Here is a 19,918-nt window from a genome sequence, read left to right as displayed (position 1 = left end):
TGAAATTTTAAAAGAAAAAAGTTTTTGCTCTTTTACTTAGTGTAGTGTATTATATGGTCGAGCTTGACCGACTTGTTCTTACTTGTTTTGAACTGAATTATTTACTGCTACTCTTTTTCCTTCAAATTAAGTTTTTTGGCTTCTTTTGTCGCTCTAAAATCGCCCTTTTTACAAAAATTTCTTTAAGTTTTTGTCGCTTTCCTTAAATTTCATGTAATGTGAAAACTCTTAAATAGGATGTTTTAGAAGAAAAACATAATGAATTGTAAACAAAAGTAAGCAGATTTAATGTCTTCAATATGACCTCGAACATTTAATTTCAATACACTTTTTTGTTGTTTGGCTTTTATTGTTGTTGTCTTACATCCTGCCAACATATACTTACACGTTTACTTTCAGTTTTTTTCTTATTATTCTTATTGTTGTTCTTTGTCTTCTTCGTCGTCTTCATCATTTATCTCTATTGAAATGAGTGATGGATGTTTTTGGTGTGGAAATGAAATGAAAGTTGTTTGTTGGAGTGTTTGTGTGTGCTTAAATTTTAAGAACATCATTAATTTTAAGTTTAGTGCCTCCTCGCTTATACTTGCACTTAAATAAATAAATGTTGTTGTTCCTGGTAATAATGATGATTTTGACGATGACGACAACCATGATGATAATCAAGTACCAACCAAATAATCAGCCAGTCAGCCAACCAACTAAAAGTGTTGTATATATACAATAATTATACAGATAAAAGAGGATGTGTGCCTTAGAGTAAGAGAGAGAGATAGAGTGAGAGAGGGAAGGATGAAAAATAGGGGGAAAGCAAATGAGATATTGCCAAAGTACAAGAACACTTTAATTTAATTAAATGTCATATTTTATATCAATTTAGGTAATATAGGACACGTATACAAACTAACGTCACACATACATACATAGCATCTATATTTAAAATAACGCACTTCTGCATACAACCAACAGGCAAACAAACACCACCCAACCAACACAAAGTTAAAGGTTTGACAAAAATTATATTTTTTTTTTATCAAAATTAGCTTGAAAACCAGCGAATTTTTTTCACAAAATATTTTCTGTCTCCAAACAATTTCTCACCATTTTTTTTAACCAACATTTTTTTATACCCTACACCACCATAGTGGGCGTTTGTGCGGATGTTTGTAACGCCCAAAAATATTAGTCTAACACCCACCTTAAAGTATACCGATCGACTTAGAATCACTTTCTGAGTCGATTAAACGATGTCCGTCCGTCCGTCTGGTCGGCTGGCTGTCCATTTAAACCTTGTGCGCAGAGTACAGGTCGCAATTTTGAAGATATTTCGATCAAATTTGGTACATATTAGTTTTTCGGCCCAAGGACCAAGCCTTTTGAAACTGGCTGAAATCGGTCCATTATTTCACCTAGCCCCCATACAAATGTCCTTCCGAAATTGGACTTTATCGGTCATAAATGTTTAATTTATAAATTTATCTCCACAAATTGCGCTCAAAATAAGTTTTATATATACAAAATTCATGACACCAAATTTTGTTACGATCGGTCCATAATTAGTCATAGCTCCCATATAGACCAGCTTCCGAAACCTACTTTAACGTGCATAAATCGCTTAAAAATGTTGGTATACTCACAAAATTCAACATAGTAAACTTTCATATAGACATAAATCACACGACCTAATTTCATGGTCATCGGTCCATAATTGGTCATAGCCCCCATATAAGGCCCACTTCCAAAAATCACTCAAAAATATAAATTATTGAAATTTTAAAAGAAAAATGTTTTTGCTCTTTTACTTAGTGTAGGGTATTATATGATCGGGCTTGACCGACCATACTTTCTTACTTGTTTTCACTAGAAACTGTTTTTAATATTCTTTTTTATGTACACTTTGGATGAAGGGTATATAAAATTCGAGAGAGCCTAATATACCTCTCTAAATTGTTTTTTGGCTTTAAGAAGAGAATTGACTAAAGCTATTAGTCTCATATCCTGATATTTGAAAAAAAGAGTTTAGTTTTTATTTCCTTTCAAGCCCAAATGTTTGCTGGGTCTGCACACTGAAGTAGTAAGTACAAAAACAAAAAGCTGTCAATGTTATTAGAATAAACCAGCATCAACAACAACAACAAACTCGGTATTGAAATTATACAACTTTTTTTTTTGTTGGTTTGATGAAGTACTTTTGAGAGTGTATGTATATGTTTGTATTGGTGTTTGTATATGTGTGCTTGTCTCTCTTTCTCTCTGTCAAAGTTTAAAGGTGAAATATGAATATCTAGAGCAAAATATTAAGTCATCTGTAATTATTATCTTGCCTGTGCAATTTTTAACTAATTTACTAGAGAGTAAAATGACTACCAGACAGACAAAATGACAGATTGCTTTTCAGTTCTTCATTATTCAACAAAATGTGTTAGTTTTAGTTTAGAGAGCACAAAATGTTCTTTACTGACATTTAGAGTTTGTGTGTGAACTTTAAGGTGTCTGAAATACACCTTATGAAATACAGTTTTTTATTTCGGATTTAATTTATAATCATTTAAGGAAATGTTGAAGGACTAAATTTAAAAAGACTAGGACTTGCTTCTGCCCTTAAAAATTAGCACTTACAATTTTTAAAACTAAAAAACCTTTATTGAAGTTGTCTTTCAATCCAGTGCAATTATTCCTGTCAATAAATGTAAAAACTAGTGTTATTTTTAATCAGAATTGTTATAAAATTGGAATTTTAATTTCAAAATTATGATATTTTCCCAATATTCTACGTATTTAAATAACAGGAAAAAAAATTACATTTTTACAGGTATCTTACCAGGACGGGTCAATAAGTCCACGACATTTGAATAAGTTGTGTCATTTAGTTTGTGTTGTATTTTTTTGCGGAAAAAAATCATCACTGGAACCAAGGCTATAAGCTTCATAAATACTTCGGAAACTCTGCACCACCAATTTCAATGGTAAAAAAGAGGTTTAAATTTTTGAAAATAATTGAAAAAATTCACAATATTTTCCGATCGGAGATCGAAAGTGCGAGATATTGTGGAAGTCATTGCCATCTCACATGGCTAAGAGGTTTCAATTCTGAATGATCACTTGGGTATAAGAAAGCTTTTCCCATGATGTGTGCCTCGTTTGGTCACAATCGACCACAAACGGAAAGTGAATGCACTATTCTTATTATTGATTCATATAAAGATTAAAGACTTTCGTAATTATAGTTCCTGAGATTTTGAAAACTAAATATTTACTTTCTATAATAGGTGCCACGCCTACTAATACAGTTCCGCCCATATTCATCTAAACTCTTTTATTATTATAGTTCTTAAGATATTCGAAAATAACTATTTACTTTGTATGGGAGGATCCATAACCTCTGTTTCGACCCCCTCCCATTTTTGGTTAAACTTACGACTGTCACAATTATAGTTCCGCAGATATTCGAAAATAACTATTTACTTGGTATGGGTTCATTTTCAGCCAATAAGGCAATACAATTTTTGTAATAATTACACACTTGAATAAATGAATTTTAAATAAAAACAAGTAAGAAAGTATGGTCGGTCAAGCTCGACCATATAATACCCTACACTAAGTAAAAGAGCAAAAACATTTTTCTTTTAAAATTTCAATAATTTAAATTTTTGAGTGATTTTCAGAAGTGGACCTTATATAAGATCTATGACCAATTATGGACCGATCACCATGAAATTAGGTCGTGTGATTCATGTCTACATAAAAGTTATTTATGGTGAATTTTGTGTGTATACCAACATTTTTAAGCGATCTATGCACGTTAAAGTGATTTTCGGAAGCGGGTCTATATGGGAGCTATGACTAATTATGGACCGATCGTAACCAAATTGTGTGACATGAATTTTGTATATATAAAACTTATTTGGAGCGCAATTTGTGGAGACACATTTATAAATTAAACATTTATGCCCGATAAAGTCCAATTTCGGAAGGACATTTATATGGGGGCTAGGTGAAATAATAGGCCGATTTCAGCCAGTTTCAATAGGCTGACCAGCCTTGGCTGAATAATAATATGTACCAAATTTGATCGAAATATCTTCAAAATTGCGCACAAGGTTTACGTGGACAGCCAGCCAGCCAACCAGACGGACGGACATCGTTTAATCGCATAATACCCTCCCCACTATGGTGGTGTAGGGTATAAAAAGGGCACATTGGTACCGAAGAAAATTCCGCGAAGTTTTGCGGCTTTCACAGTTATAGTTCACCAGATTCAGCAGATATTGCATAATAACTATTTACTTTTTATGGGAAGTGCCACGTCTACTTGTAATTTCAAAACAAAAAGTATCCTATTGTTTCTTTATACATTCAAAATATCAAGAGGATTGGGCTAGTGGTTTAGGCTCCTATAAATCACAGATAAACAAATAAATAAACAAATAAACAGACATACATAATTGGGAGATGGTGACAAACAAATCTTGAGATTCTGTTTAACTTTTTAAATTTTTTTTCAAGGGAACTCGAGCGGTTGTTGCAAAACTATAGAGGAATTTTGATGTCTTCATTTTTTAATATTTACTAAAAGTAATTTTTAAAATATTGTAATAAAATTAATTTCCTCAAAATACCTAAAAAAAAACTAAAGTTTAATTCGTTTTAGCAAATAATGCTTCAAACCATATTTTTACACACCACAAGACACCAACACACATGATTTGATTTTCATATAATTTTAATTTTAAATTAATTTTCTAGTAAATTATTATTTAATTTTGCCTCTACCAACAAAATTTTAAGCATGTCATAAACCAACTACTAATTTCAAGAAAATTACTATTAAATTATGAATATTGTTGTTTTCTTTTTTTTGGTCATTTAGTATTTGTTGTTTTGTTAAGTGTTATTACTATGATTAAATTACATAATTTTTACACTAGTCAATGTGCCTTAAGCAACATCCTACAAATTATTAATTTACATTTATTGTAACATTTATTAACAAAATTATTTGTGTATTTCTGTATTTATACATTATTATATTTTTTTGTCAATTTTCTGAACAATTTTCTATCTTTAAACGAGTAAAATATCTAATTACATTTTAATTTTATATCCTTGTAGGTTCATGTTATCCAGCAATATTTAAGGTGAGTTATTACAATTTGTCTATAACAACTACCACAATATACCTACATATATACTTATTTGAAATATAATTTACTACAATGTATATGAATACTCAGTAGATACTTAGGTATGTATGTATGTATCTATGTTACCTATAATACGAAATGAATTACTGCTTTAGTTACTAAGTGACCATGATACCATTGTTACTATTGTTATTATTATGATTACAATTATTATTATTATTAATATTAGTTGTTGTACTTGTTGTATGGTTATAGTTACTATGCTATATATAGCAAAAGTATATTAAATATGTCTATTTTATATATCAAATAATTGATCTCTTTGTGGTTTTATGGAATTTTATGAATAATTCAGGTATGATGAACCTTTGAAACTTACACATGTGGTTCTATATATACATATTTTAATATTGCAATACATGTAATAAATGTAAATTAATGAACAAACATTCTGAGTTAAAAGTTTCAAATTAATGCGACATATTCCTCTTAAAAACCTATATTATTTTAGACAAATATGTTAAAAATTATGTGATACTAAACACACGAAAACATAAATGTGGTGCAAACGTGATATGTTCCATTTCCCAAATTTTAAAGGAGATACAAAAAACGTCCTTTTTTAAATATTATTGAAGTTATTACTTATTGCAGTTTTATTACTTATTTCGTATATTTTATAATAATAAAGCTTTGGGGAGAATCCATATCAAAACGCCGCCAGAGAAAATATATAGTTGTTCATTATAGGTAAATTTTGTTGGTCAACAAGCGTATAGCGAAAACTTAATCTACGAAAAATTCTAAGAAAATTTCCCCAAGAAACTATGGGTCTAAAATCAAAACCTAGCTCCCGCTGAGAGGCTTCAAAATACACAGTTAAGAAATTTTGATTTTAGTCACTTTTCATTGCTTATTTTGATATGAAAGTTTATAAAAATGTATAAAAGAAATTTAGTTCTTAACAAAATATAGTTCGAATGAAAATTGTAAAAGTTATTCAACTTTTCATTAGCACCTTTTTTAGTATTTTCTACCACAAAATTTTAGTAAAATTTTTAATTTACAAGGTAAATTTTTTCGAACTTTTTTTGAAAAAGTTTAATAACGTTTGCAAATATTAACCGAATTTAACAAGTAATATCTCATTTTTGTCTACATAAAATTGCCTTTAAAACACTGTGCAAAAAGAAATTGGTTTTCATATAAAAAAGTTTTATTTTGTAGCAGAGTTAAATCTTAAATCTTTATGTCTCTCGGCGTGAGCTAGGTTTTAATTTTAGACCCATACTTTCTTTTGGAAATTTTCTTAGAATTTTGTGTAGATTCCAATTTTTCTATACGCCTGTCACGTTTTTTCTCATCCGAACAAATTAACCATTAACCATTTTCACATTTTGACATGTTTTTTAACAATATTATGATCACTGTAATTATGTATATGGTTGCATTAAACAGTAAAAACAAAACCCGTTTAAAAAAATAAACAAAACTATAATATTAATTCATTAATTACAGAAAAAAACAGAAAATGATCCAAAAAATAAGCTAAAACATTTTTTAAGGAAATTCTGTAAACATGTATGATTAATCTGAATCACTGAATAATTATCTAGATCGTTTTGGAATTGGTTCAACGTCACTTTCATCACTAGATGATATAATCATATTGTAAAATATCATTTTCATCACTAGTATTTAAAAAAAAAAACGTAAAAAATTTTCAAATCTGTTAAAATTAAATTAAAAATGGCATAAATTTGAATCCGCATAAAACTAGACCTGAGTGTCTATGGTTGTTGTAAATTACAGTGACCATAATATTGTTAAAAAAATTTAAATGGTTATGGTAAACATGTACAACTTATTTCGTAATTTCTAGTACATTTTCTTATCAATTTTTTTCTTTATTTCTATCATTTTAACTCTATTATTTGATTTGGAGCAATTTTTTTTGACATCAGTCAAATTAAAAATGTTTTCGGTATCAAAATAATATTCAAAAATAACTTTTTCCAACCTCAGATTGGAAATTAAAAAATTTAATTTATTTTCATATTAGCGCCTCTTCATAAATCATCTGTAAAGATAATGTTATATGTATACGTTCTATTGAAGATTTTCTGTAGAAAATGCTGTTATACTGAAGATTTGGTATAGATAATATTGTTATACTCAAGATTTTCTATAGAAAATACTATTATACAGAAGATTTTCTATACAAAAATGCTGTTGTACACAAGATTTTCTATAGGGAATAATGTTATACTAAAGATTTACTATAGAAACTATTATTATACACAAGATTTTCTGTAAAAAATACTGTTATACACAATATTTCATATAGGGAAAACTGTTATACAAAATAAAACTGTTATACTGAAGATTTTTTCTAGAAAATACTTTTAGACATAAGATTTTCTATTTAAAATACTGCTATACTCGATTTTCTATATGAATTAATGTTATACTGAAGATTTCATATGGAAAATACTGTTATATGCAAAATTTTTTATAGAAAATACTGTTATACCGAAGATTTTCTATAGCAAAACACTATCTGGGCTGGCTTGCTTCGTCACAATAACAAAATAATTATCGACCAACTCAATAGTTCTTGCGTTCTCCTGAAAAAATTGAAAATTACACTGAAGTAGTTTTGTGAAAAGCCCACAGAATTTAAAAATTATCCAAATTTCCATAAAAAATGTATGATGAATGGTAGAATGTCCCCCATCAATAATATTTTTTTGAATGAAGAAATTTAAAAAAGTGAGCACAAAAAATACACCAAAATAATTTCGGTAATATGTAAAATGAAACGGTCAAGCTTTGAGACATTTTGAAAAAAAAACTGGACTTGGCACATTTGTATACTACAAAATGGGCTTAGCTGTTTTGCATAACAAAATATAATGAGAAATAATAATAAATGATTGTAAACTTTTATAAGTAAAAAGTGTATTTTTACTTATTTTAAAGTTATGTAATAAAAACTTAATTTTATAAAAAGATGATAGCACTTTTGCACACTAAGCCAACGATTAAGCTCTAAGACCTTCATTCGAAATCGTAAATTTATGAAAACTTTTAAAGTTTTCTCCAGTTTTATTGAAAACTCAAAAATTCACCCAGCCCCATTATTCATTATTTAATGTTTTCCTTAACATGTAATGAAAATTTGTTCAGTTAATATGTAAAGTCTTTAATTTACAATTTAGCTGATACATATTGTTGCTGCCTTTAATATTTCTCCATATGACGTCTGTATTTCATACAGCCTTTTATATCAATATGTATTTATTAAATGATACATTTATGCCATAAATGACTTAAAATCCTCTTTCCAATTCAAATGCAAAAAAAAAAACAAGAATTAAACAAATATACCCAGGCATGTATATGACGCGGTCAATGCCTACACAAATATTAACATTTCATTAAGAGTAAAAGGAAAAAAAAATAAAAATTAAATGAAAAACAACAAAAGGAAATATTAACAAAGCAAAATAGTCAAAGTCAGAAAAAAAAGAAATCATGAATTTCCGTTTTAAACGACTGCAATTGAAGAGGGGAAACTAAACCAAGCAGTCATTTGCAAATCGAAACTGCAATATGGGGTATTTGATCATGAGAAAATAAACTGAGAACTCAAATCAAAGGCCACAATTTCTGAAGATTTGTATGTTTCTACAATATTTTTAAAAATTAGTTTAAAACAGTTGCAATAAAAGTGTTGAGAATGAACAGGATTTTACAAAAGTTTCATAAATATTATATTGTTTCGAAATTTATTCATTATTTGATTTAATTAATTATTTCGCTGGGTTACATCTATAAACAAGCTATATGAATTTTATTCAACAATAGCTATTTACACTTAAAGAAACTTTTTAAATTACTCAACATTAATTAAATGAGATAATAAAAATAGCTATCGATTTATTCAATTCTTTAACTAAATTACTACTGACTGCCTGTTTGTATGTATGTATGTCTATCTGTCTGTCACACAAACTCATAGTTTACGTATTTACTAACATTTGTTATTAAAATTGCTTTAAGGTTACTGACCGACCCAATGCTCTAAGCTCTATTGTCTGTAGATAAATTCCAATTTTCTTGTTGCTTTCAGCCACATTCCTTTCTAATTACGTTTAGGATTATTTTCAGTGTAATGACATTATAAAAGAATAAAAATAAAATTCAAAGCATCATACCGACAATCGACAATAAAATGTACATACATACTATTATACGTAGTATAAGTACATACGACTACAAGTACTAAATGCTACTGGAGTACAAGAAAAAGGAACAATTTTGATTCAGCAAAAAAAGAGAGCAAACAAATGAAAAATAAAAAAAAAACAGCAAAAGTGGATAAACAATTGTACATACAAGTACATTTCTGCGGCTTCCATTGCAATAAAAATAAAATAAACTAAACTGATATACAATATTATTGTTGTTTGTCAAAAGCCAGTCTTGTAAGGAGTGAATTTATAGCCAGGAAAATATGTCTTGATTGATGAAAGGACAGATGTGTTCAACATTAACGTAGGTATCTGCCCAAGGGCCATTGTATGACTTAATGTACACACAATTGACTGCACAGAACAATGCACAAGCTCCTTGCTCGAGTGCTCGGGCTATCTAATCAGTGCCATCCATAGTTCCGCTAGTCAACAAGATAAGAGACAATTGCCATAAATGAGCCATTAGCAATCACCGATAGCCAAGCCCTAGTAGGATTTGGTTGTCCGAAATTTACCATAAAGGTCAAACATCAGATATTTAACCAATCCTCTCTCTACCCGCATTGGGTTTTAATCACAGCGTGCTTACCGAAGTGACCTCAACAATGACCCAGAGAAGACAAAGTCCTGAAGCTCAGTGGTTCCCCTCTATACTAGATTTGACTCTAGTCAGCTGCGAATTTTAATTAATAAAACGAGGTCCTGCACCTTAGTGCCCCGTTTTCGATCCATATTTATATTCGAAGCATAACATCAAGGTGTGGAACTTAAACAAAGGTGTGATAAAAGGACAGAATGTGTTTAAGATTAACGTGGCTACCTGCCTTTACGGCCCAACCTCACGGTGCTCTTAACAGTGTATAGAATCAATCAATCTATCACCTCCATTGTGTGACATTGCAAGGACCACACAATTGGCAACTTCTCGTACCCCTTGCTCGAGAGCTCCCATGCCATTATAGCTAGATAGCAATCAGCAAAGCCCAGGAAAATTATCAAATCTGCAACATTCGGTCCGGTAAACAAGTCCGATATATGATCTCTGACTTCAAAAGCTCCCGGCCGATAAAAGTAAAAGTGTCTGTTTCTGACACCAAACTCAATAAACCTAAGTCGTTTAACCAACGATCTTCTACTTGCTTTGGGTTTTAAACTATAGCCACCATCAATACAGAAATATGACCTCACCAATGATCCAACAGGTCAATGGACTCCAATAGTACTAGATAAAGATCTCTAGTCAGCAGAATGAGGTCTGTGCACCTGGGGGTCGCCGGTTTAAAAGTACCCATTACCTTATTGAACAAGCGTTAATTGAAGACTCCTGTTTGGCAAAATTTGCGGAACCAATATTTCGAATAAGAAATATTTTCCCATTTTTACATAATTCTCTTTGAATATCCGGATAATTGTTTAACAATTGTTCAAATATTCAAAGAGTCTTTCATTAAGCGCTTCTTATCATTAAATTTAAATAAAACAAATAAATGTCCACCTAGCCTCCGTTGGGTGGTGCGCATCCGAAATGTCCAATTTACTACGACTCTAGCACATAAATCAGGCTGAATTTGACCCATGACTTAGGTTGGCTTTGATTTGTAGCTTAAGAAAATCCCACATGAAAAAGTCTAACGGGGTCAAATCGTACGATCGCAGTAGCCAGTTCACATCACCTAAAAGTGAGATGACCATGCCCTCAAATCGTTTGTGCAGAATGTCCAATATAGCATGAACTGTGTGGCACGTAGCGCCTTCTTGTTGAATGCAAGCCAAAAGAACTTGGTAATCATCGATCTATAGCGCACGCCTTTGACGATGATGACCTGCCCAACGTCGTTCTCAAGGAAATATGGACCGATGACGCCGCCAGCCCAATAACCATACCAAACAGTGACTTTTTCGTTATGTATTGGACAGTCTTGGATATCATGTGGATTGGTATCGTCCCAAGTTCGATAATTGCGTTCGTTGAATAGGCATTATCGCTGAAGATGATTTTTTGATGAAAATTAGCTTCAGTTCAATTTTGATAAAAACAATTTGATAATTTCTGTGATGATTTGGAAAAACTAGGTAACATTTTTTGAAAACATTAGAAAAACACATTTAAAGTTATAAACATATTTCACTAATTACACAGTGCAACAGTGAAAAAAACACACGATCGTGACTATATAGGTTCGACTCTACTACCAAGGGGTAGTAAAACCCTATACTCAGTTTGTCCATTTTGGTGACCGATTTTTTTTTTATGGGTCCTTAAAATTTCTGAAAATCAGTGGGGCCTCTAAAAAAGGTGTCATCAGTTTTTGGTTAACAGCTAATTCAGACTTTGTGATACGGCTTAACTTTATATGCCAATAATATAGCTAAGAGTCCGCCAAATAAATTTTGTTAAAACTTTTTTCCAAAAAATAGCTTTTTCGTGCACTTATGTTGAAAACATATAGGAAGTAATTTTTTTTTTTTACTTTTAGAGTAACTTCCAGGGTCTCCTAATTTTTCACTAACAATATTTAGCAAAGTTGTAGCTACGGTAAAGTTGAACAACTCTTGAGAACATATCAATGCATTCTGAACGTGTCTGGTCACTCTAAATAGCACATAAAGATCACTTTGTACCTTAACAATTTTCGTTTTTACTATTTTTTGACGCTAAAACAAAGAATTTTTGTTAAAATAGTATGATCAAGTCCACACTTATATGTTGTGCTGTATTATTTACTCGGCTGAGGTGTTCGGAATGGGGATCAGTGAGTGGACCCTCAATGTCACACATTTAAAAAAAAATCGCCAAAAAGCCATTTATGATCCGAATGAGCTGAAATTTAAAATATAGATAGCCCTTAAGAAGGTCTACAAAAATGTTATATTTTTTTGTTAAATTTTGCTCGATCTTTTTTTTTGGTATTTTATATATGATGGGCCTGCGAAAGGTCGAAATTTGTTCTTTTATATATGATGTATATTTGCGATAAAATTCTAAAGAAAATAAAACAAACCTGATAACAATTATTACGCCCCTATAAAAAGTTACACGCATCCAAAGTTGAAGCATCTTTTTATATATTTCAACTGCAGAAGTTTGGAAGTTCCTATTGGAAGACGCATTACCTATCAGAGATATCGGGAACTGAATAGAGTGACTTTATAAGATACATCAATGTCACATGTTGGATCTAAGTAGTACTCTTCCATTATGACACGAAGTACTACCGAATATATTCAATTGCTTGTTATCACATTAATCCACCCATCAATAAAACAATTCTTTCAATACTCTGTCTACAAATAACTAACAATGTAGTGCATACTAGAGAATACGTTTAACAGAGTGTTAGCGTGTATGCATGAGTATGTTAGTAAGAGAGAGGCATACAAATGTACAAGAACGTCTATGAATGTTTATGTTAACATGTGGCAGGCATGAAAGGTGGCTTAAATACAGACAGGACAAACAACAAGTACAATAAAGGACACAAAATAAAAAATATAAAAAAATACGTACATACATACGTAACAAGTTTAAAATGAGGCAACAAAAAAATTAAAATTGAAATAAAAATATAAAAAAAGAAATAAAGAAAATAATAATGAAAGAGGAAAACAAAAATAAAAGCGTTTGTTAACATTTGTAACTGACTGACTATAAATGAAATGAAACAGATTGACAGTGAGTGTAAAAGTTTTTTTCCTGAGTGTGAGTTAGGACTCTTACTCGTATACAGAGTTGTTTTTTTAAAAAAAAAACAGGGCAGGATTTTTGTATTTTATTTGGGTTGTTGCTTTTGTTTTGCGTTCACTTTTACAACAAATAATAGAACGGATGTCAATGAAATGTCACTGGTGAACGAGAGAGTATGAAACAGTATGTGGGGACGTGTGTTTGTTTGTTTCTGTACGTAATAATGAATAAAATTTTAAAAAGCGAAGAATACAAGCGCAGAAAAAAAGGCAAAAAGAGCAAAAGATAAAGGCTGACTGACGGAATGAATGAATGAACGAGTGAATAAAAATTGAATTGATTTAACTTATTTTGTTGTTGTTTTTTGTGTTTCTTTGATTGTTTTTTATTACCATACTGCACACTGACTGACTGTTAGTTAAAACAAAAATGTTGATTTTATTTTATTTTTTTTATTATCAATTTTTTATACATTTAATTCCTGTAATAAAACAGAGAAAGAGTTGAGATTTTCCTTTCTGTTTTTTTTTTGCTGTGCGACATATGCCAGATTTTAAAATTGTTTTATGTCAACTTGCCGTTTTATTTCGCAAAAGTGTTTGGAGTCCGATGGGGTATAAGGAGGCGTAAAGAAGCACCCAGAATTGTTGACGCCATTTTGAATTATAAATATTGATATTTTATTATTGAATAAATATTTTTATTTGTATGTTAATTTGTTCGCTAGTTTGTTGTGTCTACCTATCAACAAAAAGGACACATGGAAATTTGGCAAAAGGAAATTTCTGGCCTTAAACTAAATTCTTTGATGTTTGGATTTAAGCTTAAAAGGGATTAAAGGGATTTTGTTGTTTGTTATTTAGGAGGAAATAATAATTTGATATTTAGTAAGAGATTTTTCTTTAATCATAAAATGTAAAATATTAAATAATGTTTCTGGAAAATGTAGGCCATTTCATATTTGTGAGGAAGGAAATTCTTAAGGAAACTGGTTATATAAAAACAACGAGCATTTTGAGTGAATACTACATTTTTGGAAGACAAATACTTTTTGGTGTCCTTTTTAGGCAACAAAAAGAGTCTTCCAATAATAGCGGCTATATTGTTGAAACTACATCTGTCGAATTAGCTGGGATTTATTTAGTTTGTTTTACAAAATCACCATTGATGAATATAGAGTTTTACAACACATATAAATGATACAATTGTTTTATCAAAATGTTCGGGTAACATTCTGCGCGATTTGCCCAATAAAATTGTCGAATTTGAGACAATACCAAACCACATGAGATCCAAGAGCGTCCATTACATCCGAGAAAGTCACTGTTTGGGCTGGATCGATCCATATTTCTTTAGGAACGATGCACAGTGGTATAGAAAATGGTATGAGAAAATGAAGGAAATCAATTTTTAACTTTGAATGAAATTTCACATGCGTAAAGCGGAAGTGTTTTCGAATTTAAAATTTGAATTTGGACCTCATGTGCCCACCAGTGGTCCCCAAACCTACTTTGGAATGTAAAATTTTTAAATCGATACTATTTCTTCGTTATGTGATAATTACCCATATGGAATCTCCTCATCGAGAACTATAAAACTCCTCGTCGCACAGTGGGTTGAATGGTACCCAAAGTGGCGATTAATTCATAGAAGCCGTAGTTTTAAAATATTATATTTTTTTATTGATGAGTTATAAAAACACATAAAGCACATAAAAACACAGTATTTTAGAAAAAAAATGTTAAAAAATTTTTTTTAACCCTTTAAGCGCATTATTGTTTTTTGGAAAAAAAGACCTTTTTCACAATTTATGCTGTAACTTTGGAATGGAAAGCGATAAATTATTGAATAAAATTGGAAATTAAAGCATACTTAATGTGCTATTAAAAAATTCAAAATATAAATTTATTGTATGTATTTATATTAGTATAAATTTAATTTAAAATCCAATTTTTGTTTTACACAAAATTGTATAAATTTACAATTTTTTTCAAAAAAGTCATGAAAGAGAATATTATAATTACTGAATAATCATAAATCCATAAATACACAGCACTTTAGAAAAAAAAAGTTTAAAAAATTTTTTTTAACCCGTTAAATGCATTATTGTTTTTTGGAAAAAAAGACTTTAGCTCACAATTTATGCTATAACTTTGGAATGGAAAGCGATAAATTAATGAATAAAATTGGAAATTAAAGCATACTTCATGTGCTACTAAAAAAATAAAATTATAAATTTATTACATGTATTAGCATAAATTTAATTTAAAATCTAATTTTTGTTTTTCACAAAATTTTATAAATGTACAAATTTTTTTTAAAAAAAGCTACAAAAGACAATATTATAAATTTTTGTAATGAACAATCATAAATACATAAAAACACAACTTTAACCCGGCAATTCCCAGTGTCACCTACAGGTGACAAAGATTAACGGTAGTTTTAAACATAGAAACAGATATCACTGATAAATATTGATATTATTTATATACAGACAAGATCCTGTTTTATATCTGATTTTATTTTGGCAACGCTAGAATTTTATTAACTAGGGGATTTTTAAAAATCTTTAATCAGTGTTTTTGATTTTAACATACTGGTGTGTGTCTTATGATAAATAAGTTGTTATAAAAATGCCAAACGGTTAAGTATCACAATAATTTTTTTTAATAAATACTGCTAGATATTCAGGCTTACAATATCAGCAAGTATTTTTAGAAAATTATTTTTTCTCTGCTCAGTGTCACCTATTGGTGACCCCGCTATAAAATCGCAACTAGCTATATTTTTTTTATTTTAAACTTATATATAGTGTAAACTAGACGTATTTTTACTATTTTTAATAAAAACAAATTATTTCTCCCTTTGGCGAGGGTATGGGAATTGCCGGGTTAAAAAAATGTAAGAAAAAAATGTTTTAACCTATTTTGTATCAGAATATGTTTTTTAGCAAGAGGAGTTCTTTCACTATAACTTAATAAGTAAAAAACCTCAATAAATCCGCACGATTTTTTTCTGTATATGGAAGCTGAAAGTTCATATTTTAAGAGCATTTAATGGAATTTACCCGATCTCGCCCTGATTTTTTTTAAACTCAATCTATATATCGAAAAAACCCCAATAATGGAGAACTTTAAAAAAAATTTTAAAAAATATTTTCAAAACATTTATCTAAACAAAAATTATTTATTTATGTTCTCAAATACCTGAAGTTGATGGTTCCATTTTAATATTTCTACTTTTAACAGATTTAAAAAAAATATAAGCTCTCGAAATATCACAATTTTCAATTTTAACCACAGCACGCAAAATTTGTAAAAATTATTTGACTTTGACCGCTCACTGCCAATAAAGTAAGTTACTCACAACTGTAATTTTAGCAGTTTGTGATGTATTATTTAATGCACTTTAACCCAATACCAAACATGACTGAAACAGATAAAGTTCAGCTTTTGAATTAATCGCCACTTTTAGTACATTTCAACCCTCTGTGCGTCGTAGCTATCAATTATGTCTTACAGCTTAGGATATATTTGCATTTAAAAATTAAATTTTCAACATTTTTACCCACCCCTTTTCAGTTTTTTGATATCATCGTGTCCAAATATTTCCCAAATTTCTCCATTTTTCCTTTATTGGACTAACAATAAAAGTATGCAAAAACAAGTAAGAGAGCTATATTCGGCTGTGCCGAATCTTATATACCCTTCACCAAATTATACTTAAAAATATTTTTTTTTTAAATATTTTTATTTAAACACAATCAAAATTTTTTAATGTTTTAAATTTTTTTTTTGCAAATTGTTTTTTAATTTTTTTAAAAAAAGTTTTTTCAAAATTTATTTTTTTTAAATTTCTTAATTAATTTTTTTGGAAAGAATTTATGACAAAAAAAAATTTTTGATGAAAAAAAAAATTCGTGTTAAAAAATATTTTTCGTTGCAAAGGTCTTTGAAATATCTATCATTAGATATCCATATTGTCTATATTAATGTCTTAGTAATCCAGATATAGGTCAAAAATCGAGGTTGTCCTAGCGACCGAGACGGAAGAATTTCGGAGATATTGATATATGAATCGTGTATGTAAGTTATTTGGGGGCTTTGTGTGTTGATTTCAACACACAGACGGACATGGCTATATCGATTCCGCTATCTATAACGATCCAGAATATATATACTTTATGGGGTCGCAAATGAAAAATGTGGAAATTACAAACGGAATGACAAACTTATATATACCCTTGCCACTCATGGTGAAGGGTATAATAATTACTAAGTTATATGCATTTGAATTTAAACATTTTTGAAAAGGCGATTTTTTGCTAGTTTTTTTGGGAAAAAAATACTTTTTTTCTTTTTAAATTATGTACAAATTTATTTTTACTTATGGAAAAGCTAACTTTACGTGAAATATTTTATATGAAAAAAATATTTATACCAAGAGGACCAGGTCCACTTAAAAATCTCCTAGTTTTTATATAAAATTCAACTTTAGATCAAAAATTCTCAAAACGCATAGTGGATATTAAAATATAGTAACCCACTTTAGATGACCAAATATGTTCTTAATTATTTTGTAAAGGGTTCCGATAACGCCGACTCTGGTATGGATATTATAGCCAAAAAAAAAAACAAAAAATCCCATTTTTGGAATTTTTCAAAACTTGTTTGGGAATTCCTGATAACAAATTTCTTTTGCCATTTTCAATGAAAAAATCTTTATAACTGTAAAATTGAATTAAAAAATATTCATAAATGTGAACATAATTTCAATTTGAAAAATTTGTATCTTTGCAAAAACTCAATAACTCACTTTTTTTTCAAAAATGTATTCCATGAATTTTTAATCAATTTTTACCTTATGTTTTTTTGTGGCAAATTAATTTGGGAAAACTTAACATCTCGCAGAGAATTTACCTTTGAAATATCCTTTATTTGTAATTTCTAATTCTAATAAGCTATATTTTATTAAAAATATAAAAAATACATCGAATAAAATCACAAATTATTTGATTTTTTTTTTAAGATAATTAAAATCCTAAAATCTATCCAGCGAATAAAATTTAACATTTCGGTTTGTTAGAATTTGAGCTAAACAATAGTTCTGAAAAAACATTTAAGTCGGACTATAATGATATTCATGATCTTAAAAAATCAAAAAATTCACTGGTGTTTACTTACTTTTGAGGCTGTGTGTATATAAATCCTAATAGCTAGCCAACGATAAAGTTTTCAAAATGAGTGGATCAAAAAACAAGTCTAACTATTTTAAACACAAGACAAATTTTGGTATTCTGTTTTATAAATACTAGAAGTTATCAAATTAGTAATGGGGTTTGTTAATTTTTCAAAATAATATCCTTTCAGAAAAGTCCCATATAAATAGAATAATTTTTACATCACTCGACTTAAAAATCAAAGTTATAATTTTGTTTACAATTTATAACTTAGAAGAGAAAAATCTAAAATATTAAAACAACCACAGCAACTAATATTGCTTAATACAAAAAACAAATAAACAATTAGCAAGAGAATAAATATTACACTTTATTACTGCTTGATTTCTCTTCTCAATACAGTTCTCTTTCCACAAATTAACATACATATTGATTTTGCTTTATTTTAATAACTTAATTTTCACCCCTCCTTTTCTCTCCCTCTCATTAAGTGCAAACACCTCAATTATATTACTCTTCCTTGCATTTTAGTCTCGACTCGTCTTTTTTGGAACAAACAAGTGTTTTTTTTTTCAAGTGAAAGTGTTTGTAAATTGTGTGAAGTATTAATAAATAATTAATTGCAATTAATAATATATGTATACATGGGTATATAAAATAAAATAAAACAAATTTAAAGTGCAATATTGGAAATTATTAATCAATTGCATTAAACAAGTGATGAAATAAATTAAATTTAATCTTCTTCTTTTTCTTGTTTTTCTATTACGTCTTATTTTTGTTGTTATGGGTGAATAAAAAAATCAATGCAGTGTTGTTGTTGTATTTTCTTTATTTCTTGTTTGTTTATTCATAATTCCCGTTTATTCTTATTATTTTTAATTGTTTGTGTAAAGTGTTATAATTTTATGCTGGAATAATGCATGCAACTGCATGTTCAGTAACAAAACCAACAAAAATCAATGGCTGTTTAAGCAAGTAATCAAGGTAAATGCTATTTTTATTATTTTGTAATTTTTTTTTAAAGTGAAAACTTGTTTTGTTATTTTTCTTTTCATATTTGAATATAAAATTAGGAAAGTGGGCTGAAATAAAAAAATTATAGGTGAATTTCAAATAGTTCTATAAATTGGTTACATTTAATTATATTAAAATAAAAAATAAAAATAAAAAAGTTAGTTTTTTTTTCGAAAATTTTACTTAATCTTTACAATATGTTCGTACCATTTAAAGATATTAAAATGATTTTTATATAAATATAATATAGTCAGAATTTGAATTTATTAAAGTTATTTTAAATTAACTGTTGAATTTATATTGACAATATTTAAAAGAGTAAGATTTCTTTATCATTAAAATTTGGAAACGTCCATATTTTGAAATTGCCCATTAGCTTATTGCGTTCCTCTATTATTTGGGGAAAATATCAACCTAAAAATAAATCCATATAATGCAGACATATACATATACGGCATTACACACTTCGTTCGCATTCAGTTATCGATGAGGTGATGTTGAATATTTTATGGATTGAGCTATTTTTTCTCCACAGTTGATTTAATATGTGGCAATAACATGTGAAATTTATGTTTCCATGAAATATATCTGCATTTCCCGACGGGAAATTTGCTACCGTGACATTCCCATGGAC

General features: G+C 29.0%; 1 protein-coding gene across 1 annotated transcript in view; it reads left to right on the top strand.

The window, feature by feature from the left end:
* The window catches only part of X11Lbeta, a 280,311-nt gene that overhangs the window by 51,391 nt on the left and 209,002 nt on the right, over positions 1-19,918 (top strand). The window contains exon 2 of the mRNA XM_065507596.1: positions 5,113-5,138. The gene's annotated coding sequence lies outside the window, so the exon portion shown is untranslated. The remainder of the gene's footprint in view (positions 1-5,112; positions 5,139-19,918) is intronic.

This window comes from Calliphora vicina, chromosome 4 (assembly GCF_958450345.1).
Source record: "Calliphora vicina chromosome 4, idCalVici1.1, whole genome shotgun sequence".
Classification (NCBI taxonomy): Eukaryota; Metazoa; Arthropoda; class Insecta; order Diptera; family Calliphoridae; genus Calliphora; species Calliphora vicina.
Note: the sequence above shows the minus strand (reverse complement) of the source record. Positions and strands in the feature narration are given on the sequence as shown.